Source organism: Myotis daubentonii, chromosome 3 (genome assembly GCF_963259705.1).
Source record: "Myotis daubentonii chromosome 3, mMyoDau2.1, whole genome shotgun sequence".
Taxonomy (NCBI): Eukaryota; Metazoa; Chordata; class Mammalia; order Chiroptera; family Vespertilionidae; genus Myotis; species Myotis daubentonii.
In genome coordinates, this window is record NC_081842.1 from 196,238,415 (window position 1) to 196,266,106 (window position 27,692).

The 27,692-nt window shown below is 43.2% G+C and overlaps 1 protein-coding gene and 1 non-coding gene across 4 annotated transcripts in view; both read right to left on the bottom strand.

Annotated features, from left to right (window-relative positions):
* Nucleotides 1–27,198, bottom strand: part of THRAP3 (thyroid hormone receptor associated protein 3) — a 55,674-nt gene extending 28,476 nt beyond the window's left edge. The window contains exons 1-2 of one of the 3 annotated variants that reach the window (XM_059690172.1): nt 27,053–27,198; nt 17,764–17,818 (exon numbers count right to left, since the gene is read on the bottom strand). The gene's annotated coding sequence lies outside the window, so the exon portion shown is untranslated. Of the gene's footprint in view, nt 1–17,714; nt 17,819–27,052 lie in introns of all 3 variants that reach the window. The other 2 variants (XM_059690171.1, XM_059690173.1) reach the window with 2 other exon arrangements.
* Nucleotides 3,762–3,868, bottom strand: LOC132232041 (U6 spliceosomal RNA). Its single transcript, XR_009452205.1, has one exon. It is a non-coding gene; the product is annotated as a U6 spliceosomal RNA (small nuclear RNA).
* Nucleotides 27,199–27,692: the final 494 nt, after the last annotated feature.

The window sequence follows — 27,692 nt, forward strand, 5'->3', positions numbered from 1 at the left end:
GACCCCTTTGGCGGTCAAACGACCCTTTCACAGGGGTCACCTAAGACCATCCTGCATATCAGATATTTACATTACGACTCATAACAATAGCAACATTACAGTTATGAAGTAGCAACAAAAATAATTTTATGGTTGGGTCACAACATGAGGAACTGTATTTAAAGGGCCAGAAGGTTGAGAACCACTGAGCCCTTCCTTGTTTCACTGTCTCCAGCTTTAATAAATGTACTCTCAAAAGTAAAAATAAAGATAAATAAAAATAACCTGAAAATAAAATAATAACATAAAACAGACCCACAGCCACCCTCACATGTAAAATCAACTCAAAACAAAGTCTTTTAAAGCTCTCTCAACCCATGGAAGGATATGGAAAATTGAGATGGGCCAGGGAACTAATGCCTATGGCAGTGATGGCGGACCTTTTGAGCTCGGCGTGTCAGCATTTTGAAAAACCCTAACTTAACTCTGGTGCCGTGTCACATATAGAAAATTCTTTTTTAATATATTTTATTGATTTTTTACAGAGAGGAACGGAGAAGGACAGAGAGTTAGAAACATCGATGAGAGAGAAACATCGATCAGCTGCCTCCTGCACACTCCCCACAAGGGATGTGCCTGCAAGCAAGGCACACGCCCCTCACCAGAATCGAACCCGGGACCCTTGATTCCGCAGGCCGACACTCTATCCGCTGAGCCAAACCAGTCAGGGCTAGAAATTTTTTGATATCTGCAACCATAGTAAAACAAAGGTTTATATTTTTGATATTTAGTTTATATATTTAAATGCCATTTAACAAAGAAAAATCAACCAAAAAATGAGTTCGTGTGTCACCTCTGACACGCGTGTCATAGGTTCGCCATCACTGGCCTATGGTATAGTTCTGAGATCTTGATAATAACTCCTAAGTGTTTTGTTTTGACTGAATTATTGGGGTGACATTAGTTAATAAAATTATGTTTCAGGTGCTCAGTTCTACAATACACCTGTATTGTGTGTTCACCACCCCAAGTCTCCTTCACCATTTTCCCCTCATAACCTTCTTCCACCTCCCTACATCTAAATGTTTTGAATAGCTTCACTGTTGTTAACACCTGCACAAGACTTTGCTGGGCAAATCACTCTTTTTATTTCCTTTTCTCATTCCCATTAATATCAAAACTTATCTCACAGGATACATTCAATTTCTTCAAGAGATCTCGTGTACCTTAAAGGGCATTTTCAGAGCATTTCTCATGGTGTTAACTCTCATTTCAATCCCTCATTACAATCAATTTAAGACCAAACAAAGTTCAAGGTATTCTAATGAACAGCAGCCTCTTTTTCTAGCAACATCTAATTCCCTGTAGCAATGAAGCATAGAAGTTATCTTATTTTCTTAGGTTATTAGACTGCATTAACATCACGAAACTTCCAAGGGATCAAGATAGAAAAGCCGCCGAAACCGGTTTGGCTCAGTGGATAGAGCGTCGGCCTGCGGACTGAAGGGTCCCAGGTTCGATTCCGGTCAAGGGCATGTGCCTGGGTTGTGGGCACATCCCCGGTGGGAGATGTGCAGGAGGCAGCTGATCGATGTTTCTCTCTCATCGATGTTTCTAACTTTCTATCTCTCTCCCTTCCTCTCTGTGAAAAATCAATAAAATATATTAAAAAAAAAAAAAAAAAAAGAATAGAAAAGCCAAATGTTAATTCAAAGAAGCAGGAATGTTACATTGATTTTAATGTTTGAGTTACAAGACCCAAATAAGACCTAAGCCTAAAGAATTTCAGGACAGGACAAGTAAGTATCACCCTTTAAAAGGAAGCTAATGGCCCTAGGCAGTTTGGCTCAGTGGCTAGAGCATCAGTCTGTAGACTAAAGGGTCCCAGTTCGATTCCGCTCAAGGACACATGCCTGGGTTGCAGGCTCGGTCCACAGTGGGGGGCATGCAGAAGGCAGCCAATCAATGATTCTCTCATCACTGATGTCTCTCTCTCTCTCTCTCTCTCTCTCTCTCTCTCCCTCCCTCCCTCCCTCCCTCCCTCTCCCTCTCCCTTCCTCTCTGAAATCAATAAAAATATATTTTAAAATAATAAGCATAAATAAAAGGAAACTAATGGTCAAAACAATGGAGAACAACAATCACCTATGGAAATCTTCCCAAGAAATAACCCTACAAAAATCTCAACATAAGACAGAATCCTTTTGGGTCTCTAATTTATGATGTAAATACCATTAAGATACACTAATTGTGTGTCATCTATGACCTGAGTTTATAAACACACAAGTTTTAGTGACAAATACTGAATATTGAAAGTGGGAAATTGCAGTTCAGAGAAAAAGAATGCTATGATTTAATGACCCATAATAATTACCTAAAGAAAAATAGCTACCTTCAACCTAAAAGTTAACATAGTCAAGATTTTTTACCTGTTTCTGGTTGAGACAGACTGGGGGTTTGGGGGTGACATTAATATCTACCAACATAAAGTTTATCAAACATTTATGTTCACAATGGGAAAAAGTATTTTAAATTGGGACTCTCCTGAAAGGCCAGGATACATCATTTCCTCAAGTAGGATAATTTAGCTACCCTGATTTGATGGACTTACTTATGAACATCTAGCTCCTCTTGCTCTGTATCTTGACTATGTTCAAACACCTTCTAACTTAGAATCTGAACTCTGGATGGACCTGCCTACCAGAAAAGACTACCCTAGGCAAATATTGGCTTTTCTAGTAGATCTGTATCCACTGGAAATTGATTCCCTGACACTTTATCAATAACAATTGCTAACACTAAGATGTGACAGATAAGGAGCTATAAACCTTCAGATTATATCATTTATATACACAAACTTCATTACATACTATGTTCTGTACCTATTCTACAGATAGAAAATGAGGACTTAGAGTTGGTAACTTGCCCCAAAGTTCTACAGCTGGTTAAGTTCAGAATTCAAACACAGACATTATGTCAGAATAGCCATTACTTTATAGGCTACCCATGATATATCCACCCATTCTCTCTTGTGAATTTGACCAGTTAAAACTAAAAAAAAATCAATCAATCTCAGAAGCATGATTATCTTGAACCAGGAGAGTCCAGATGCTTAACTAAAGCAGCCAACAGCTCTCTTCCCCAACCCCTAACTCTTAACTCATAACATATGCAAAAATTGAAAACAGGCTCTGCCTGAAATCTTTCAGAACTTGCAGTGCAAAACACATCCCTTGCCAAAGACAGCAGGAATGTTTCTGCTATAGATGATTTCAGAGAGCCTAAACTAAGAATGCTACAGCCAATTGTAGAGAACGAAGAGCTTTGTATAACAAGAGACTAATAACAAGAAAATGAACATAATAAAATGGTTCTTGCTTGTCTGTTGCACCAGGCTCTTCAGTGCAGCATTGCTCTCAAGATAAATCAGAAAAGGGCAGAAAAATAGAGTGTGAAAAATTAAAATAGTAGCCTGGTTTCCATGTACACCCCCAACCCCACAGTGCTAGGCAACCACTAATCCATGTTCTGTCTTTACGTATTTGCCTATGCCTGATACTTCAGGGGTTTTGTGACTGGCTTCTTTCACTTAGCATGTTCTCAAGATTCATCCATGTTGTAGCCTGTTATCAGTACATTCCTTTTTCATACCACAATATAACCCACTTTATTCATTCATTCATCAGCTGATGGGCATTGGGATTGTTGCCACTTTTTTGCTATTATGCATAATACTGCTATAAACATTCATGTACATGTTTGTTTGTTTTTTCTTTTTCTTTTCTTTAATGGAACGCTTCACGAATTTGCGAGTCATCCTTGCGCAGGGGCCATGCTAATCTTCTCTGTATCATTCCAATTTTAGTATATATGCTGCCGAAGCGAGCACTCATGTAATGTTTTTGTGCAGAGATGTTTTTCTCTCTCTTGGGTACATACCTGGGCGTGTTACTGCTCAGTCATATGATAACTCTACGCCTAACTTTGTGAGGAATTGCCAGACTATTATTCCCAAGCAGCTATACAATTTTACATTTCCACCAGAATTGCATAAGGGTTCCCATTTCTCTACATCTCCAACACTTGTTATGTCTTTTTATTACAGCCATCTTAGTAGGTGTAAAGTGGTATCTTACTGAGGTTTTGATTTTTATTTCCCTAATGACTAGGGATTTTGAGCATTTTTTCATGTGTGTGTTGGCTATTTGTACGACTACTTTTGGAGAAATGTCTATTCAGATCCTTCATTTTTAAATTTTGAATCATTGGATTGTCCTTTTATTGGGCTGTAGAGTTCTTTATAAATTCTGGACATAAGTTCCTCATTACATACATGCTTTGCAAAGTCTCTCCCATTTTTGTAGGTTGTCTTTTCATTTTATTTCTTTTTTTTATTTTATTGATTTTGTAGAGAGGAAAGAAGGGGGAGAAAGCAAAACATCGATGTGAGAGTGAAACATTGATTGGCTGCCTCCTGCACACACCTCTACTAGGGATCCAGCACACAACTGAGGCATGTGCCCTAACAGGGAACTGAACCAGCAACCTTTCAGTGCACGGAAGGATGCCCAACAAACTGAGCCATAACAGCCAGAGCTGTCTTCATTTTCTTGATGCTGAACTTTGAAACAAAAGGGCTTTTTAATTTTATTTTATGAAGTCTAGTTTATCTTATTTTTTCTTGTTTGTTTTTGATGTCATGTCTAAGAAGGGTTTATACAAAGTCACGAAGATTTACTCATAAGTTGAAAACTAAGAGCTTTAAACTTTTAGCTCTTACATTTAGATCCATGATCCATTTTGATTTAAATTTTGTATTATAATGTGAGGTATGGGGTCAACTTCACTGTTTTAGATATGGATAACCGTATGTCCCAATACCATTTGTTGAAAAGACAACTCTTTCCCTACTGAAATGTCTTGACATCTTTGTCAAAAATCAGCTGACTATAAATGTGAGGATTTATTTCTGCACTCTCATTTTATTCCATTGATCTGTCATGCAATCTTGATTACTATATGTTTAAAGTACATTTTGAATCATAAAGTGTGGGTTCTCCAACTTCGTCCTTTTTCAGGACAGTTTTGGCTATCCTAGTTCCCTTAGAAATCTTGTGGTGAAAAAGACACAAATGACTAAGATAAAGAAAAATTAGATGCACAAATTAACCAAGAAAGAAATTCACTATTCATAAAGGATTACAGACAAAGCAGTGGGCCGACTTGTGCTCTGTATGCCTCTGGGTAGTTGAGGAGGAAGGGGGAGAGACAAAGCTCAGGTGAAATATTAAACATGTTTACTGTTTTATGCTATTCTCAGGAGATTATCCTCTCCTGTATAAGAGGGAGAGAAAACAGAATCAAGAACAACTGTGCAAATCTTTAGCATAAAAAAAAAAATTATGCACCTTAGTACTAAAATCTTCAAACTTTAAATACTGAATTAGCCCTGGCCAGGTAGTTTAGTTTGCTGGAGCGTCATCCCGATATACCAAGGTAGCAGGTTCGATCCCCAGTCAGGGTACATACAAGAATCAACAAATGAATGCATAAATAAGTGGGACAACAAATGGATGTTTCTCTCTCTTCCTCTCTAAAATAAAATTTTTTTTAAATAATGATAAATAATTAAATACTGAATTATATGGAATTTGGTAGAACTTGCTTTAAATATGTAAATGTAGGGATGTATAATATGGTTAATTCAGTTTTGTTCCTTTTAAAAAAAATATGCATATAAGTTACCCTAGGAAATAATTAGATCCTCCCCTAGAGATATAGGAGAGGAGCGTCTGGAGTGAACTGAGATTTAAACTGCTGACAATGCTATGTGGTTCATTCTGTTTCTCCAATGATGAGAGTTTAATTGCATAGATGATCCTGAGCATAGTAGACCTCCACTGAGCAAATTCTCAGAAGATACAAGTTACCTGCACTGGGAATATTGTGATGAAGAAGACTTCCAAATGAATGGACCCTCAGGTTGCTGTTGATTTTCCCTGCTAACATCCAGCAGCAAAGGGATTTGTTCTCCAAAGGTCATGATCTCAGAATATGCCCTCCTCTTGCTTCTATACACCTCTTCAGTGTAGCACATGACAACTTAGCCAGTAAAGGTATAAAACACTTTGTGTAGGAAGATCTGATTACTTATTACTAATATTAGGAAAATGGAATCAGTGGTAAAATCTGCTCACAGAGAAGCTCAATCTCTCTGTTGTCATAGCTAAACATAGTTTATGGAGCTCACCTGTTGCATGCCAGGCAGTTTACATACAAATACTAATTTAATTCCCATGCTGGTTTTGTGAAGTATAGGTCCCTTTTTTGTAAGATTGGGAGAGTATTTTATTCAGTTAATGAATGGAAGAGCCAAGAATTGAACCCAGTTCTTTTTTGGTGGCAAAGACACTACTACTTAACAGAACCTGGTCCAGTATTATAAAGTGACTCAACAAGGGTTCCGTCCACTTGGAGCAGAGCATTTTAGGTTGAGTATTTGCTTCAGCATATTCCTTCACTTATACCCACTTTTATGCTCACATCTTGAAGTAACATATTATGAAAAACACTGAATGAAATCTGAATTCCAGTCCTAGCTTCGCTGCTTACTGTGTGTTGGGATTTTGGGTTCCCTTCCAGGAAGCAGGGATTTCCCAGTTATCTGTCTACCTTGGTCTTCAAAACTGTGAGATATGAACACCATTACTCCTTTTTTAAAAACAAACTTTTTGGCCCTGGTGCTGTGGCTCGTGATTAAGCATTGATCTATGAACCAGGAGTTCACTGGTTCCATTCATGGCCAGGGCACATGCCCAAGTTTTGGCTCAATCCCTAGTAGGGATCATACAGGAGACAGCCGATCAATGATTCTTTCTCATCATTGATGTTTCTGTCTCTCCCTCTCCCTTCCTCTCTGAAATCAATAAAATATATTTTTAAACAGTAAATAAAAATAAATAAATAAATAAAAATATAAGAACACATATCCAGCAATTTCAGTTCTGGGTATTTATCCAAAAGATAAATAAAAACCTGGAAGAGATATTAGCACTCCCATATTCATTGCAGCACACAAACAATAGCCAAAATGTGCAAAGAACGACAGATGAATGGATAAAGAAAATTATAATCTACTAGGGGCCCGGTGCACGAAACTCGTGCACTGGGTGTGTGTGTGGGGGGGGGGGGAGTGTCCCTCAGCCCAGCCTGCCCCTCTCACATATTGGGAGCCCTCAGGCATTGACCCCCATCACCCTCCAATCGCAGGATCGGCCCCTTGCCCAGGCCTGACGCCTCTGACAGAGGTGTCAGGCCTGGGCAGGGGACCCTCATTTCCCCCCCATCACTGGTTCTGCCCCCAGCCCAGGCCTGATGCCTCAGCCAGAGGCGTAGACCCCCATCACCCTCCGATCACCTGATCGGCCCCTTGCCCAGGCCTGACGCCTCTGACAGAGGTGTCAGGCTTGGACAAGGGACCCCCATCTCCCCCCGATCACTGGGTCTGGCCCCCGCCCAGGCCTGACGCCTCTGACCCAGGCTTCAGGCCTGGGCAAGGGGACCATCATATCCCCCCAATCCCCGGCTCTGCCCCCCACCCAGGCCTGATGCCTCGGCCAGAGGAGTTGACCCTCATCACCCTCCGATCACCAATCACCGGATCGGCCCCCTGACCAGTCCTGAGGCCTCCGGCAGAGGTGTCAGGCCTGGGCAGGGGACCCCCAGCTCCCCGCAGTTGCAGGCTCCACCCCTGCCCAGGCCTAACGCCTCTGGCTGAAGCGTCTGGCTCGGGCAGCGGGGACCCGCAGCTGCAGCGGCCCCGCGATCGTGGGCTCCGCTTTAGGCCCAGGCAAGGGACCCCTAGCTCCCGGGACTGCCAGCTTTGATCGTGTCCAGCTCCCATCGCTGGCTCCACCCCTACTTCCTGCTATCACTGGCCAGGGCGGCAAAGGCGCCTGCCCTCCAGCTCTTAGCTCCCCCCTGGGTTTCTGATCACTGTCAGTGGCAGGGGTCTTCTTCCTGCTTTCCCTTTCGCCTCCCTGCATTGTGCCTACATATGCAAATTAACCGCCATCTTGTTGGCAGTTAACTGCCAATCATAGTTGGCAGTTAATTTGCATATAGCCCTGATTAGCCAATGAAAAGGGTATCGTCATACGCCAATTACCATTTTTCTCTTTTATTAATGTTGATACCAGAGGCCCGGTGCACAAAAATTTGTGCACTCGGGGGGTGGGGGGGTCCCTCAGCCCGGCCTGTGCCCTCTCGCAGTCTGGGACCCCTCGGGAGATAACGACCTGCTGGCTTAGGCCTGCTCCCGGGTGGCAGAGGGCAGGCCCAATCCCTAGGTGCAGCCCCTGGTCGGGCTCAGAGCAGGGCTGATTGGGGAATTGGGGCGCCGCCCCCTGTCATGCACAGAGCAGGGCGGATTGGGAGGTTGCAATGCCACCCTCAGTCACGCTCAAGGTAGGGCCGATTGGGGGCTTGGGGCACCGCCCCCTGTCACACTCAAGGCAGGGTCGATGGGGAGGTTGCGACGCCACCCCGTCACACACAGAGCAGGGCCTATCAGGGGGTTGGGGAGCTCCGCCCTGTCACGCACAGAGCAGGGCCCATCAGGGGGTTGGGGAGCTCCCCCCTGTCACGCACAGAGCAGGGCGGATCAGGGGGTTGGGGCGCCGCCCTCTATCACCCACAGAGCAGGGCCGATCAGGGGGTTGGGGCGCCACAACTGTCACACTCAGGGCAGGGCCGATGGGGAGGTTATGGCTCTACCCCATCACACACAGAGCAGGGCCTGCGGGGTGGGGGGGTTGGGGCACCGCCCTCTATCACCCACAGAGCAGGGCCGATCAGGGGGTTGGGGCGCCGCCACTCTCACACTCAGGGCAGGGCCGATGGGGAGGTAATGGCTCTACCCCATCACACACAGAGCAGGGCCCGTGGGGTGGGGGGGTTGGGGCGCCGTACCCTGTCACACACAGAGCCACAGGATGATCAGGAGGTTGGGGAGCTCCCCCCATCAGGCACAGAGCAGGGCCGATCAGGGGGTTGGGGCGCCTTCCCCTGTCACGAACAGAGCAGGTCGCCGATAGGGAGGTTGTGGCCCCGCCTCCTGTCACACACAGAGCCACAGGGCGATCAGGGGGTTTGGGCGCTGCCCCCTGTCATGCTGATCCCAGTGTCGGCGCGGCTCTGCTGATCCCGGTGCTGGGAGGCATGTTACCCTTTTACTATATAGAATAGAGGCCTGGTGCATGGGTGGGGGCTGGCTGGTTTGCCCTGAAGGGTGTCCCGAATCAGGGTGGGGGTCCCCACTGGGGTGCCTGGCCAGCCTGGATGAGGGGATGATGGCTGTTTGCAGCTGGTCACACACCCTTCAGGGTGGGGGTCCCCACTGGGATGCCTGGCCAGTCTGGGTGAGGGGCTGAGGGCTGTTTTCAGGCTGGGACTGAAGCTCCCAACTGCTCCTTTTTTTCTTTTTCTTTTTTTTTTTTTTTATTCTGAGCCAGCTTTAGATGAGGCTCCAGCTCTTAGGCCTCCACTCCTGAAAGCAGGCATCTGGTTTGTTTCGGTTCTACAATCGAAACTCTGTATCAACTCCAGGTCTGAGATCCCAGCTCACTGAAAGCTGGTTTCTGGGGTTTTATTTAGCTTCTATTTTTGTAACTATGTTTCAAACTGCCAACTCAGAGGCCTGCAGCGGCAGGCGGGGAACGTTGGAGTCCTCCGTCACTGAACCAACCAAGCCTCATGTTAGTTTCAAGCTGCCTGGCTGCCGGCCGCCATCTTGGCTGACAGTTAATTTGCATATTGCCCTGATTAGCCAATGGGAAGGGTAGCGGTCGTACGCCAATTACCATGTTTCTCTTTTATTATATAGGACTAGGGGCCCGGTGCACAAAATTCGTGCGGGGGGGGGGGGTGTCCCTCAGCCCAGCCTGCCCCCTCTCACATACTGGGAGCCCTCAGGGGATGTCCTACTGACGGCTTAGGCCCGCTCCCTGTTCCCCTTGGGAGAGCCGGTTGGGGGCGTGAGTGCTGGCGGATCGCTGCGGTCACGCCCGCCAGCCCTGGGTCGGGTTGCACACGGGTCGCCCGCCACCCGGGTCACAAATAGCAGGCCCGATGGCAGCAGGGCAGGCAGGATGGCGCTGTCCCATCCTGCCTGCAGTATGCAAATTAGCAGCCATCTTTGTTGGCGGTTAACCACCATCTTAGTTGGCAGTTAATTTGAATATCGCCCTGATTAGCCAATGGGAAGGGTAGCAAAGTTACGGCTAATTACCATGTTTGTCTATTATTAGATAGGACATATAAAAGGCTAATATGCAAAGTGTCCCCTCGGGAGTTCCACCGAAAGACTGGCAGTTCGATCACTTGTTATGACATACACTGACCACCAGGGGGCGGCACAGAATGAAGGCCCTGATCCCCGGCCAGGCCTAGGGACCCTACCCGTGCATGAAATTCATGCACTAGGCCTCTAGTATACATATAAAATGGAATACTATTCAGCCTTAAAAAAGAATTTTGTGCCGAAACCAGTTTGGCTCAGTGGATAGAGCGTCGGCCTGCGGACTGAAGGGTCCCAGGTTCGATTCCGGTCAAGGGCATGTACCTGGGTTGCGGGCACATCCCCGGTGGGGGATGTGCAGGAGGCGGCTGATCGATGTTTCTCTCTCATCGATGTTTCTAACTCTCTCTATCTCTCTCCCTTCCTCTCTGTGAAAAATCAATAAAATATATTTAAAAAAAAAAAAGAATTTTGCAATATGTGACAATATGGATGAACCATGAGGCATTATGCTAAGTGAAATAAACCAGTCACAGTAAGACAAATACTGTTCAATTACACTTATATGATGTATCTAAAATACTAGACACATTCAGATTCAAAGAGCAGAAGGTTTGTTGCCAGTCTGGGGGAGGGGGAAATGGGCAGTTACTACTCAATGTGCACCAAGTTGCAGTTAAGCTTTACAAATCTGTTGTACAACGTTGTATCTATGGTGAACAATGTACTGCACAATTAAAATCTGTTAAGAGGGTAGATCTCATCTTAAGTGTTCTTACAATAAATAACTCATCATCCATGATGTTAGCAAATTAAAAAGCCTATATGAGAAATGGGGAGGAAGTGCTTTTTAATTTATTGCAATTTGAATCACTGACTCACATGGGAAAATTTAAAGAACCAATTATTACCAATTTGTCCTAGCAAATGTAGAACAAGTTTCTACAAATGTATGAAGGGCATAACTCTATCTTGCAGTGACCAAGGTTGTTTAGGGTTGCATGAATCATCAGGACTGATTCAACAAAATTCTTGCTGAATATGAAATGGATAAAGAAACTTGTCTGTGTGTGTGTGTGTGTATACATACATATATACACACACACACACACACACATATATATACACACACATATACATATCTACAACAAGGGTTAGAAAACAGCCAAGGACTTCTCCCAGAAAGAGCAAAAATACAGAGAAGGAATAGTAGCGAGAGAGAGAGAGAGAGAGAGAGAGAGAGAGAGAGAGAGGTGCCAGATCATTTCAAAAGGTCCAACACCCAAACAATAATTCAAGAGAGAGTAAATAAAGGCAAGAAAAATCAACAATGTAATTCTTAAAAATTTCCCAGAACTGAGGAACAAAATTTCAGTCCACTGAGTGATCAGCACATTAAATGAAAAGAGCCACTCCCAGATCACTATGAAAGTTAAGAACATTGGGGGGAAAAACTTTTAAAGTTCCAGAAGTTACATACAGGTTATATGCAAAGGTAAATGACATCTCACCAACAATGAAAGCCAAAAGACAATAGAGCAGTGTCTACAAAATTACGAAGGAAAATTATTTCCAAACTAGAATTCTATACCCAAACCAAACCAATGATCAATATACAGATAGAATAAAAGCATTTTTAGGCCTAACCGGTTGGGCTCAGTGGATTGAACATCAGCCTGCAGACTGAAGGGTCCCAGGTTCGATTCCAGTCAAGGACATGTACGTTGGTTGCGGGCACATCCCCAGTTAGGGGGTGTGCAGGAGGCAGCTGATCAATGTTCCTAACTCTCTATCCCTCTCCCTTCCTCTCTGTAAAAAATAAAATACTCCCTCTGTCCCATAATAGTAGCAAGTGAATATTTAAACGGGAATTATTGGCAAATGCAGCTGTAAGTTATGTTGTAGCGCAAAATTGTGAAGCCTTCAATCAAAATCAATCTTTCATGACATCTGTCATTTGTTTTGACACATCTTTCAATTTTTAGGTTAATCTAATTATTATGAATTATAACTATTTTTCGAATTTCATCTGCTGATCGAAATCAATTGTTTTAATTCAGTTGCATATCAACCCATTGTAAAAGTAAGATGAAAAAAAGAGAGTTTTCAAGCAAAGATCGAGTTGTGATTGTCTAGTTCTTGATGCATCAAAAGAAAAAGGAAAAGTTGCAGAAAGGTGAAATTACGTTAGCTGCAAAACAATTTAAGTGCAACAGAATTACCATATCAAGAATTTGGAAATATGCTTCCAAAAATAATTGTCAAGGAATCTTATGCTAATCTTGATTCTTTAAAAAAACAAAACTATGGATGTAAATGCAAAGATTATGGAGAAAAACTTAGGCATATTCCTCTTAGCAGAAGAGGCACCATATTAGCCTTTGATAATATTACTCCCGAAATACTGAATAATACGTTTCTGTCACTTCAACAAGTTATGCTGGAAGCAATGAAGAACGATGGCTCCAATAATTTTAAGCTTACGCGTATAGGGAAAGCAAAGCTTCGCAGCCAAGGGATCCTATCTACACGTTTAAAATGCAGTAACGAAATTACTGAAAAATCCAGAAACTATCTGAACACTCAAAATAAAAATTAGGAGTACTATTTTTAATTTATTCTTTAATTTAATCTAGTTTTTTTATAATAAATGTTGCGTTCTATATTTATTTTCTTTTGCTACTATTATTATGGGACAAATTACATTCATCAACTGTTACTATTATTATGGGACAGAGGGAGTATATTTTTTTAAAAAAGCATTTTTAGGTATGTCTGTATACAAATTTACCTTTTATACCCTTTTCACAGGAAGCTAGTGGGAAAAGGTGCACTTCCAAAACAAGAGATCAAATCAAGAAGGATATGGGAAAAGATAATGGGATCCAGTATGAGAGAGATGGGAAACATCATGACGATGATGTTGGGATGGCATGTGTAACTGCTGGGCAGTTACCTAGAGTACACATTCAGACAGAGCAGATTAGAAGGTAGCTCCAAGGAAATTTACAATATAGCTAAAATGCTTAAAGTACTGCCCTAGCCAGTTTGGCTCAGTGGATAAAGCTTCAGCCTATAGGCTGAAAGGTCCCGGGTTCAATTCTGGTCAAGGACACATGCCTGGGTTTCGGGCTCAATCCCCAGTGTGGGGTGTGCAGGAGGCAGCCAATCAATCATTCTCTCTCATCAATGTTTCTATTTCTCTCTCCTTCTCCCTTCTTTCTGAAATCAATAAAAATATTTTTTAAAAAATTAAAAATAATCCTACCTAATAATATACAAACATGGTAATTGACCATACCTTCGCTACACCCCCCATTGGCTAATCAGCATGATATGCAAATTAACCAACAAAGATGGCGACTAATTTGCATGCTGCAGGCAGGGTGGGACAGTGCGAGCCGCCAGCACGCTGCCATCCAGGGCAGGCCTGCCCCCGCCTTGCCACCCAGGACCCAATCAGCGGGTCCCGGACGTCAAGGCAGCCCCGCCCCAGAAGCCCCAGGAGCCACCTGATATGGTAATAACTCTATCAGTAAGCACTCTGAAAGTCAGTGGCATAAATGCACCAATTAAAAGACAGATTATGAGGGTGAATCAAAAACAAAACCCACTTTAAATATAAAGACACATATAGATTAAAAGTAAATGAATTAACCTGCAGCCTGTTTTGCTCAGTGGATAGAGCATTAGCCAATGGACTAAAGGGTCCCAGGTTTTTTTTTGTTTGTATTTTTGTTTTTGTTTTATATATTTCTTTATTGATTTAAGAGAGGAAGGGAGAAGGAGGAAGAGATAGAAACATCAATGATGAGAGAGTCATTGATTGGCTGCCTTCTGCACGGCCCCCACTGGGGACCAAGCCCGCAGCCTGGACATGTGCCCAGGACCTTTCAGTCCGCAGGCCGACGCTCTATCCACTGCGCCAAACTGGCTAGGGTAACAAAACCCACTTTAAATATAAAGACACATATAGATTAAAAGTAAATGAATTAAGCTGCAGCCTGTTTTGCTCAGTGGATAGAGCATTAGCCCGTGGACTAAAGGGTCCCAGGTTTGATTCCAGTCAAGGGCATGTACCTCAGTTGCTGGCTTGATCCCCAGTCCCTATCAAAGCATGTGCAGGAGGCAACCAATCAATGTGTCTCTCCCTTTCCCTTCACTCTCTCTAAAATTCAATGGAAAAATATCATTGGGTGAAAATTAACAAAAACAAAGTAAATGGATTAAGTAACATTAAAGAGATTATAAGAAAAATATATTCCAAATTTTGTTAGTTGTATAATGGTTATGTTTAAATTATTAACACCTAAGAAACTGGGTGAAGGGTACATATAATATGCTGTAGTATTTTATAGGTTTTTTTTTACATGTATGAGATTTCAAATTAAAAAATTAAAAATTAATAAAATATTAATTGAAATGTATCTGCATTACATGAAAAATCTCCTAACTGCTTCTAGCATAATTTATAAAATTGTGCTAAAATTTACAAAGGTTCAATTAAAAAATTTCTTAATTCTAAATGATATAATAGAAAATATATAATAGTACCGTTATAAGCACTTATCTGAAAATAAAAATTTAAAGAAGTGAATTTAAAGAAGGGATTAGCCAAAGAAAATATATGAACAACCCATGGACACAGACAACAGTGTGGTGATGGCCAAAGAGAAGTGGGGGGCAAGAGCTGGGTACAGGGGGCAAAATAGGGACATCCTCTATCCTATCTAATAAGAGAGAAACATGGTAATTAGCCGTACCTCTGCTACCCTTCCCATTGGCTAATCAGGGCGATATGCAAATTAACTGCCAGCCAAGATGGCGGCCGGCAGCCAGGCAGCTTGAAGCTAACATGAGGCTTGCTTGCTTCAGTGACGGAGGACTCCAACGTTCCCCGCCTGCCGCTGCCGGCCTCTGAGCTTGCAGTTTGAAACATTGTTACAAATATAGAAGCTAAACAAAACCCCAGAAACCAGCTTTCAGTGAGCCGGGATCTCAGAGCTGGAGTTGAAACAGTGTTTCGATTATAGAACCCAAACAAACCAGGTATCTGCTTTCAGCAGCGGAGGCCTAAGAGCTGGAGCCAAGCCTCAGAGCTAAAGCTGGCCCAGAATAAAAAAAAAAAGAAAGAAAAGAAAAAAAGGAGCAGTTGGGAGCTTCCGTCACCCGCCAGCCTGAAAACAGCCCTCAGCCCCTCACCCAGACTGGCCAGGCACCCCAGTGGGCTGGCAAGGGCATCCCACCACCTGCCCGGAGGGCCAATTGCATCCCAGCCACCCCCCACACCCACTTCGGGACCCCACCTGTGCACAAATTCGTGAACCGGACCTCTACTTATTAATAATAAATTACAACATTTGCCAATGACTGATTACTATAATCATGTAGCATTCATTTCCCTTACGCGCCTTACACACAGGCGCACCATTTCTCTCCACTAATACTAGTAGCGAGTATTTTAGCAGCCAATTGCCATGTCATCAGTCTTGGACTGACTTGTTTGGTGGGGGCAACAGGAAATATTTCGCTTTCAGAGATCAAGAAAAATAAGTTTACTTGCATTACACTTATTAATTTGTGCAGTTATTCAGTGGTAAGTTAATGTTCAAGAAAAAATATTCATTTTTATTAAAATACTAGGGGCCCGGTGCACGAAATTCGTGCACTGGGTGTGTGTGTGGGGGGGGGGGTGTCCCTCAGCCCAGCCTGCCCCCTCTCACATACTGGGAGCCCTCAGGCGTTGACCCCCATCACCCTCCAATCGCAGGATCGGCCCCTTGCCCAGGCCTGACGCCTCTGGCCTAGGCGTCCGGCCTGGGCAGCGGGGACCCGCAGCTGCAGCGGCCCCACGATCGTGGGCTTCACTTTAGGCCCAGGCAAGGGGCCCCTAGCTCCCGGGACTGCCAGCTTCGACCGTGCCCAGCTCCCATCGCTGGCTCCACCCCTACTTCCTGCTATCACTGGCCAGGGCGGAAAAGGCACCTGATTCTCCGATCATGGCTGGGGGGCAGGGCAAAGGCGGCCCCAGGGCCGCCTTTGCCCTGCCCCCCAGCTCTTAGCTCCCCCCTGGGTTTCCGATCACTGTCAGTGGCAGGGGGCTTCTTCCTGCTTTCCCTTTTGCCTCCCTGCATTGTGCCTACATATGCAAATTAACCGCCATCTTGTTGGCAGTTAACTGCCAATCATAGTTGGCAGTGAATTTGCATATAGCCCTGATTAGCCAATGAAAAGGGTATCGTCGTACGCCAATTACCATTTTTCTCTTTTATTATATAGGATTCTATTATTTTGTTAACGATTACTTATTTCAGCCCTTTGTATTCAGGATGTCTCTACTGAATTAACCTACATTTCTATGAAAATTGAAGCTTTTGTTTTTTTGCAGCCCACATAAACTTAAATCTTATTTGGCCCGTGTTAGCTTTTGAGTTTGATATGCCTGCTCAAAACTATAAACCTACTTTTGCCTTTCCTGTATACATGAATTTATTCATATCCATCACATAGTTATCTAAGACAGGGAAAAATGAGAGAAAAGCTTAAATGTCTACTAAAAAGAACTAGTTAAAATTATACGGCACATCAATGGTGAAATGCCATCAGTCATTTAAACCTGAAAACATGAAACTGGCCAGGTTGCTTGTGTGGCTGGAGCATCATCCTATACACCAAAAAGGTTGCAGGTTCAATTCCCGGACAGTGCAATCCCAATCTTAATTAAACATACAAATATCCAAGTACCATATGCATGAAAAGAGACGATGCACCAAAACATTAACCATAATTACATACGTCAAGTTTATAGATGACCTTTCTTCAGTATTTCCAAATGAATAAATGTGTAAAGAACTGAAAACTTAGTTAAAATTAAAAAGTAACTACACAGGCTAGGAGAGGTCAATGGGGGAAAAAAGGAAACATATGTATTACTTTCAACAATAAAGAATTTAAAAAAAAATAAAGTAACTACAGTCCAGGCAGGACACATGCCCGGGTTGCAGGCTAGATCCCCAGTGTGGGGCATGCAAGAGGCAGCCGATGGATGATTCTCTCTCATCACTGATATTTCTCTCTCTCTCTCCCTCTCCCTTCCTCTCTGAAATCAATAAAATATATATATATATATGTGTGTGTGTATAACTGCTAGGCACTGGGTGGCATAGCTGTTGGTTGAACGTCCTCCCATGCGCCGAAAGGTCAAGATTCGATTCCCTGTCAGAGCACAGGCTGATTCTACAACTTAGAAAGGAGTCAAAGAGGAGAGCTGGCTACTTTACCATCTTATTTCAGTTGGTTAAGCTGACAAACAAACACTGCTTAATAAGAACCCAGAAAGTCCCATTAAGGAATTTTATGAATATACAACTCTTAATATAAGACTGGCTTTAGAAGTCAGTGAAGTTATTATTAGTTCCTTTCACCACCATGCATTTACCTTATATGAACAATAATTCGACTTGGAATGAATCCCAAACAGACACTACCTCAAACACGGGCAATGCCGCTGGCTTCTCCAATGTACAAAGTCAGGATACAATTCTGGAATGAGAAGAAATAAGCAGTGATAAAATAGCTACACAATCCTTGCAGATTCCATCTTGAAATGCAAACACTTGAAATCTATAAGCAAAAATTCTATTGCAGCCGTGAATTTCACTCCAAGTGAACACAGGCTTCTAAGTACACTGACTGGCCTGAGAGTCTCTGTCTGCCTGTCTCTCATAGAAGTTTTAACCCATTCAACATCTTCCACTAAGGATACAGTACAGAAAGCCAAAACCTTCCTCTTATTAACTTGATACTTTCACTGGCAACATTTCAGGTGTTAGCTTGCATTATGCAAGACTAATTCACAAACACCATTAATTCAACCTGGAAAATTACTTCAGAATAATTAGATTATTTGAAACAAAAATACTTAATTGAGGTATGCTAAATTTAATAAATACATTTCAAATTAAAATAACTTCCTATCCTCATCCCTCAAACACAAAAAAACACCTTCTGATCCAGTTATTTAAATATTCCCAGACCTAAACTAACATGGACATACATCAAAGCTATGTAGGCAGTTATCTACAATAAGAAATCTAAGATCAACAAGCTCATGTATGTAGTTAATGTCTTCACTCCTAGCTTATTAAAGCTTTATCACTCATTCACATTACTATAAAGTAGGAAGGCACCTCAATTCAAATCATCTAAAGATGCAGGCTTGACATTAATTTTTTTCACTTAATATTCACTCATTCAAGGATACCTTAGCTTTTTCTGAAACCTGTAGCTTACATACGGCTGAACCCTTGCCTATTTAGCCTGGAAAGAAATTAATGTATTTTCTTAAAGAATGGTCTCTTAGTACATGTGGAACCCTCCTCAGCTTAGAAAGCCTCTTCCAAACCCATTCCTATGAGGGTCTCCTCCCCCAGACAGCTGTCCCTGGCTTACCCAGGCTGGGTTAGGTACTGCTTCTCTGTGTTATCCTAGACATGTCTCTCCTTACACTCATCTCATCCTACCTGTTAATATGTCAATCTTCCTAACAGTGATACGGCTGCTGATAACCCAAGCAATAAACTCTTGACCTATACCAAATGTAACCAGGTAATTTACACTACAAAGAGGCAACAAAAACCTACCCTTAAAACTAACAGGATAAAACTGTTCTATACAGATGAAATTATCACTCAGTCAGCCTGTTACCAACTTAATGATAGTGTTGGTCTATATTTTACTTAATTGATAAATAGTAAAAATAAAGCACTTTCAAAAACTCATACAAAATATTTTTGCATATATTTTTTTTTCTTTTGCATATATTCTTGCAGCTTATTCTTAGAATTCATCCTAGGTTACAGCATCCAAAACCTCTTCCCCTATTTCTAACTGCAGAGGCACAGGGACTCACACCAGTTTGAGGGAAATCCTGATGACAGTTATAGGACTGAGAACTGCTTACTCTACAACTCACTGAATTAAGGAACTATTCCAATTCATCCGTCCTTAAAATCCTAACCAAACACACACAAATCTTCCATTTTAGTATCCCATCATGTTTCTTTCTTATTAACCTCTTCTTGGACATTGGCAAGAACTTTATCATCCCAAAAGTCTTCAATTTTCCATTGTCCCAATGGGTGGAGATACAAATGAGGCTCTGGCCCTTAGTTTTTCTGTAAAAGAAGACACCTGAAGCCCTGAGTCATTCCTGCCACCACAGTGTTTATGCACCACCACCCCAACTTGTCCTGCCTGTGTCATTTGGACAGTCATAGGTATACTTCTCGGCCTCTATCTGCTGTTAACAGGGGAAATGCATGTGTGGTATACATGTACTATTTTCTGATTATCTGAAACTGTTCCAAAATTAGGCATTTGTTTAAAAAGAAAAAAAGGCAAATGATTTTGAGTGGTGTTCTTTGGCTCTTGATGATCTGAAAGCAATTTTTTTAAAAACAACTTGTATCTTTTTTTAAAATATATTTTATTGATTTTTTACAGAGAGGAAGGGAGAGGGATAGAGAGTTAGAAACATCAATGAGAGAGAAACATCGATCAGCAGCCTCCTGCACACTCCCTACTGGGGATGTGCCCACAACCAAGGTACATGCCCCTGACCGAAATCGAACCTGGGACCCTTCAGTCCGCAGGCCGACGCTCTATCCACCGAGCCAAACCAGTTAGGGCCAAAAGCAATTTTTGATACTGCTCAGTTGTTTATTGGAAACGTTAATGTTGAGTTTGAGGTGACAGAAGAGTTAGCCTCTATGAAGAGTCTGTATGGAACAACAGGCAAGAATTTTTTTCAAAGAAGTTGAGAGCCCTAGCCAGTTTTGCTCAGTGAATAGAGCATCAGCCTGTGGACTGAAAGGTCCCAGGTTCAATTCCGGTCAAGGGCATGGTCAAGGGCATATGCCCCGGTTGTGGGCTCGATCCCGAGTAAGGGGTGTGCAGGAGGCAGATTCTCACCATTGATGTTTCTACCTCTCTCTCCCTCTCCCTTCTTCTCTGAAATATGTATGTACGTGTATGTATATATATTAATATATATATATATATATTTTTTTAAGTTGAGAAAACACTAATTCAATACAACCTGATCTGCTAAAACGTGTCAGAAATGATGGTGGTAAAAATGTGTGGAGAGGGCTTAGACAAATTTACAAAGCTTGTTAAAATGCACAGTATTTAAAGCATATGGTTATTATTCTGTACTATTTCTGTCAGCAGGTACTCTGCAAAAAAATTTTTAAGCTATCCCATATTGAGCCAGTTTTGTCAAGAGTGACTCATTCACTCTCAATTCAATTTTGTAGACTTTACCATCATCAGTCAATAATAGGTAAATCTTAAACTGCTCTACCAAAGAGCAGTTCGATTGGCTTAACATGTTAAGTGCCAAGCCTGTTTTATCTTCCTTTCCGCTTAGCCCTCGATATCCAATTTCACCGATATGCTGGCAGCTGGAGAGTGATGAGGTCCAAACAGAAAGTATAGATAGTGTCAGTCACTGGTGATTAACATGGAGCATAACGTGTTAACAGCAGTAAAATTTTATTGTGATTCTATTTTTTAGCTCTGGGCTGAATCTCAAATTTTTCTGAACAAAAGGAACAGCCCTTAAACACTATTACTGAATATTGAATGGCTATGGAAATTAGCTTAAGCTGCAGATTTGATGTCTGTAAATCCGTTCTACTGAAAATTACAAAGCAAGCCATAGCTGGTTTGGCTCAGTGGATAGAGCATGTCAGCCTGCGGACTGAAGGGTCCCGGGTTCGATTCCAGTCAAGGGCACATGCCTGGGTTGCGGGCTCAATCCCCAGTGAGGGACTTGAAGGAGAAAACAGTGATTCTGTCTCATCATTGATGTTTCTCTCTCCCCCTTTCCCTTCCACTCTGAAATCTATTAAAAAAAAAAAAAGACAAAGACTTCAACCATCTGGTTGGGGTAGTCAGTTGTATGGTCAATTAAACAATTACCCTTTTTTCTCTTGACAATTCAGAACTTGGTTTTATGGCAGAATCAGAATATATGATGCTTATTACATCTTCAAAACCTCTTAAGCAATATACTCTGGTAATAAACACAAGCCTATACTTGACTGCAGGCTGATGAGTCTGCCTCTTAAATGATACCATTATTCTGTACCACAGGTTCTCAGTTTACATGAGAAGGATCAACATGCCATCTGTGCATATGACAGTTTCTACTTAGACTGATGATTTTTAAAATCATGCTCTCACACAATGCAGAGACACTCAGGACCAAATAACATCTCATTTGAGTCCTTTTAGTCATCCACCAGAGGATAAGACTATCTTATCTGAAACCATAACAGCTATCTTCCCCGAATTTATCATCTTTTTAATCACATTACGAAACTTTTATAAGCTACCACCATTTCCCTACAACTTAAGCCTCTACTTTCTAGAAAACTATTGGTCCGGCAATATTACTATGCTAATATTGGTAGTAACTACCAGATTAAACTCTTTTGATTCCCAGTGTCTAGATCAGGGGTGGGCAAACTTTTTGACTCGAGGGCCACAATGGGTTCTTAAACTGGACCGGAGGGCCGGAACAAAAGCATGGATGGAGTGTTTGTGTGAACTAATATAAATTCAAAGTAAACATCATTACATAAAAGGGTATGGTCTTTTTTTTTTTTTTTTTTAGTTTTATTCATTTCAAACGGGCTGGATCTGGCCCGCATCCGGCCCGCAGGCTGTAATTTGCCCACGGCTGGTCTAGATACATGTGTGTTGAATGACAAATAAGTTAATTACAGTTTCTTTTTACTATCATAAAATATACCTAACACAAAGTTTACCAGTTTAAACATTTTTTTAACCCTCACTCAAGGACATGCTTACAGGGAAGAGAGAGAGAGAAACATCAATTGGATGCCTCCCATATGTGCCCCAACTGGGGACTGAACCTGAAACTTAGGTATATGCCCTGACCAGGAAACCTTTTGGTGCCTGGGACAATGCTTCAACCAACTGAGCCACACCGGCCAGGGCCATTTTAGCCATTTTTAAGTGCATAGTTTAGTTCAGTGGCATTACGTATATTCACACTTATACAATCATCACCATCATTCATCTACAGAATACGTTAATATTCCCAAACTGAAATTAGGTACCCATTAAATAGTAATCGCCCACAACCATCATTCTACTGTGTCCCTATGAATGTTATTCTAGTACCTCATTAGTCATATCATACAATATTTGTCCTGTGATGTCTAGCTTATGTCACCTAGCATAATAATGTCAAGACTCATCTATGTTGTTGCATATGTAGTTTTAAAAAAGGAAAAAAATATACACAGCAAATATTTCAAACTGTAGGAGAGTATATAATAAAGAGATCTCTTTCTTCCCTCCCTATCCCCAATTTCTAGTCCCCCTCGCTCGTTTTAATGTTTTATTTTGCAACACAGTTTATTTTGGAACAGTTACCAACCACTGGTTGCCTGGAGATGTCCTCTTAATAAGATATTCAGTTGGCCTGTAAGGACTGGCTATTCTCTATTCTAAAAATACTAACATAAAAGCCTGAAACAATGCACACAGAAGATTTTTAAACATTTTACAAATACTTCACTAAGCTAACATTCATTGAGTGCACTCTATGAAAAATGTCTTTGTAAAGCAGTATGTTGAGGCAAAAAAGATTACAGGCTCTGGTGTCACAGAAAAACGAATTTAAAACATTTTTACTCTTGCCCTGGCCAGTGTGGCTCAGTGGTTGAGTATTGTCCTGCACCCAAAGATAACCAGTTTGATTCCTGGTCAGGCATATGCCCAAGTTGTGTGCTCATTCCCCAGTAGGCCAATGGATGTTTCTCTCCCTCTCCCTTCCTCTCTTTAAAATCAGTTTTTAAAGACATTAAAAACAAAATAAAACACATTATTTTACTCTTTTAAGCCTGTTTCTCAATCTATAAAAAAGGAGTAACACTACCTCACAAGCTGCTACAATGATTAAATGAGAACATCGAAATTTGACTACAGTTCCTAGTAATATAGCAAGCACTAAAATAATAACTAATTGTTAATTTCCTTCACTGGGCACTGTTGAAAGCACAAAGATGAATCAGAAAACCTACCAGGTACTTACAATGCAACAGAGGAGTTTATCTCTGCTCAGTAATATTCTGCTGAGAACCTGGCCAACACACCTTCTAGTCTACACTTAAAACTTTTATGAATCTATTTCTAATCTCACTGAAATAGTTATTTGTAAAAGAATTGTGACTTGAAGTGCTAGAATAAAGAGAAAGTTCATTATCTTCAGATCATGGATAGCTTTGAAGGGTATACAACTAGCTTTAATCCAAGATCTAGAGAGTCCTGTGACTAAGAGACCATGATGCAACCCAATCTAGATGCAAACACACTGAACCAGAACAAAGTTTTGAACAAATATGACTAGGATTACAGTCATAGAGAATTAAGAACTGGAAGCACTCCTAGGGATATTTCACACAACCCTAGTTTTACAGGAGAAAAACAGCCCCCCAAAAAGGAAGGGGGGCCCTAGCCAGTTTGGCTCAGTGGATAGAGTGTCAGCCTGTGGACTGAAGGGTTTGATTCAAGGGCACATGCCTGGGTTGCAGGCTCCATCCCCAATGGGGGGCGTGCAGGAGGCAACCAGTCAGTGATTCTCTCTCATCATTGATGTTTCTCTCTCTCCCTCTCCCTTCCTCTCTGAAATCAATAAAAAATAGATATGTATATATATATTTTAAAAAGTGTGTGTGTGGGGGGGGGGGGGGGGGGGTCCTGGCTGGGTAGCTCAGATGGTTAGAGCATCATGCCCAAACACCAAGGTTTAGATCCCTGGCCAGGGCACATACAAGAAGCAACCAATGAATGCATAAATAAGTGGAGGGGGGGGGGGGGCGTAGATGGGAAGGACAGGGGGGAAAAAGTGGAACAACAAATCGATGTTTCTTCCCCTTCCACTCTCTCTAAAAATTCAGTAAGCTTAATAAAACTTTTTAAAATAAAATTAAAACAAAAAAAGGAATTTACCCAAGGCCCTGACTCTGTGTCGCAGTTCTTTCACATCATCATGCTACCTTTTACCTGTTAAAGAACCTTAAGCCACAAACTCCATCCAGTCAACTCTGATTTCTGACTTTTCTTGCCAGTTACGACCTAAGGAAAACGTTTTTAATGTGCCTTATGAAATCAGTGATAAACATTCCTAAATAATCTCATTATTATTTGGCTAAAATGTGCTCTACTTCAAGCTACAGGGAATGCTAAATATGAATAAATCTGTCCTGGCCCAGTGGCTCAGTTGGTTGGAGTATCCTCTTGTACACCAAAATAGTGATGGGTTTGTTCTGGGTCAGATTTCGGGTTCCATCCCCCAATTGGGATGCGTGTGAGAGGCAACTGATTGATGTTTCTCTCTCTCCCTTCCTCTCTAAAATGCATTTTTTAAAAGAAATCTGTGAATACAATGTTTTATATTTTTATTCATTTATTTGAGAGAGGAATAGAGATAGAAACATCAATGAGTGGAACATCGATTGGCTGCCTCCTGCACGCCCCCTACTGGGGATCCAGCTACCACCTGGGCATATGCTTCGATCAGGAATCAAACCAGAGGCCTCCTGGTTCATGGGCTGATGGTCAAACACTGAGCAAAATGGCTGTGCTAAAATGAAGTTTTAAAAATTGGACTGTATCAGTGTGGTACTGGTTTTTAAAATAAACTATCATGCCCTTCAAAAAAATATATATATATTGGGCTGTAGCCCTAGCTGGTTTGGCTCAGTGGATAGAGCGTCAGCCTGCGGACTTAAGGGTCCCAGGTTTGATTCCGGTCAAGGGCACATGTCTGGGTTGCAGGCTTCATCCCCAGTAGGGGATATGCAGGAGACAGCCAATCAATGATTCTCTCTCATCATTGATGTTTCTATCTCTTTTCCTCTCCCTTCCTCTCTGAAGTCAATAAAGACATATTAAAAAAAACAACAAAAAACAACGGACTGTAGCCCCACCCGTGTGGCTCAGTGGTTGAGTGTCAACCTATGAACCAGGAGGTCATAGGTCCAATTCCTCGTCAGGGCACATGCCCAGGTTTCAGGCTGGATACACATTGGGGGGCATGCAGGAGGCAGCCAATCAATGATTCTCTCTCATCATTGATGTTTCCATCTCTCCCTCCGTCCCTCCCTGAAATCAATAGAAATATATTTTTACAAACTGGACTGTAGTCTCCAAAACTGAAGAGCTTTCACTCTTGTGAAAGGTTTAAAAAAAAAAAAAAAAAAAAGATGGAATTGTACTGGACATAAAGGTTTTTTGTTAGTTTCTTATAGGAACTCCAACTCACCTCTTCTACAAAATCCAAGCAAGCCTAAACAGCTGCCAAAAAATGTTTCTGATATCGCTACAGGGTGTACACCAGGTCATGAGACACATTTCCCAGTGAAGAACAAACTAAGCCCAATTCGCTCCACAGGTTGTTCATGGCAGCAGCCGTTTTTGGATCTTTCTTTATAAGGCTGTCTAGAATCGAGATAACAGGACAGACTACTACAGACACTATTTTTTACTACAGACAGTATTTTCACCAACAAAAAAAGGGAGGACCACCTGAAAGGGAAGGAAAATGGTGTGATACATGCCTTTCCACTCTGGACCCACAACCTAGAAATCCTATAAATGATGGTGGGAAAATAATCGTGTTGAATACATATTAGATAACGAGCTAAGCGGTTTTCAATTTAACCTTCACAATAATCCTATAAAGTGGCCACCGTTACTCACCGCTATGGAGCAGATAAGGAAAACTGGGGCACTTGGAAGTGAAGCCAAGCCCTCTGACCTAAAACCAAAAGCTAGCAGGGCCCAATTCTGAACGCGGGCGCGCTGAATCTAGGGGATTTCTGTTAGCGGTGCCACCAGAAGCCTCAGGGCTCGCCCCCGCCGGGCTTCCCACACTCCCCGAGGCCCTTCTTTCCATCCAATTAACAGCCTCCCCGTAAACACTGTACTACCCCTGATGGCTTCCACCTTCGGGGCGCCAGCGCTACTCGCCAGCTTCTGCCGCCATGCTCCTCCCCTCAGGCTCACAAAGGCAAAAAGAACAGCTGACAAAAAGTTGGTCAGATGCGAAGGCAGGCAAAAAATTGCCTCACGGAAGCAGCACACACGCAGATGATCACTGGAACGCCAGTCAAGTCGGCCTCACCTCCAGCTCAAGGGATGGGAATAAACGTGGGCGTACAAATGCTCCCGAGGCAGATAAATTTGGACCTGGCCTCCCCTGGCCACGCGGCAGAAAGGACGGAAGAGGTACTAACATTTCCTGAGTGCCAGCCACATGCGCCCTAGGGGAAGACAGAACCAGGCCAATGGAGACCATCGGGGGAGGAGGGGGAGAGAAGGGCACTCAAGAGTTCCGGGAAAAGAAAACCAAATAACCTGGTTCATGAGGCCGAGGGGTGGGGAGGCGCTCCCAGACAGCTTGCGAGGAGGAGAAAGGAAGGCAGAAACTGCTCCGGAGAAAAGGCAGCCCTGAGCGGCCTGAGGAACTAGGCCGGAGCGCAGGGGAGCCCAGTAGGGCGGGGAGGGGGAGGAGCCGGAGGACGCGGGCCCGCTCGGAGGCCAGGGGGTAAGCGCCGGGGAGCTGCTCCGCGGCAGGCGAGCCCGGGGACCCTGACCCGGCCACCGCGAGGAAAAGATAAAAGACGAAATGACTGGAACCGGTCAAACGGCCCTACATCCCACCCGGGGACTCACCTGGGCCCACCGCCGCGATCGCAGCTGCAGCCTCGCAACGGCACAACCGGCCCAAGCCTCGCCCCCGCCCGACAGCGCGCCCGCGTCCCCGCTCTCCGACGGCGGCAGCGGCAGCGGCAGCGTCGCCTCGCTCCCTCCTGGGAAATGTAGTCGGAGACCTGCCTTTCCTTGCCCACTTGACGGTGCGCTGAACTACGTTTCCCACAAGGCAGATCAAGCGTTGGGCCCGCCGTTTTGCGTCACGCGCCAGGTCGTCGGTTGTCACGTGGGTTGCCCCGTTCCGTCCCCTCCCCCCGCCTGGGTGGCCTGGGGAAGAAGGGCGGAGGTGGACGGAAGGGGCGGAGGTGTTGCTGACGCTACAGCCCGCACCATTTTGGAACCAGCCTGGAGGGAGGGTCGGACCCCACCCACCCGAGGCCTGCTTTAGCTGCTGAAAGTCTCAGAGCTGAGAATCCGGTCTCCTAGCTTTCATTCTGTGCGGGCTCCTTATCGCTTTGTGACCTTGAGCAAATCGTCCGCCTGCTCTGAGCCTCAGTTTCCTCCCCCACGAAACGAGACTCGTTGTTTCGACCTCACAGACTTGTTGTGAGGCTCTCACAAAGTAAGGCTCGTGAGAGCTTCTGGTATCCTGAAAGCGCGA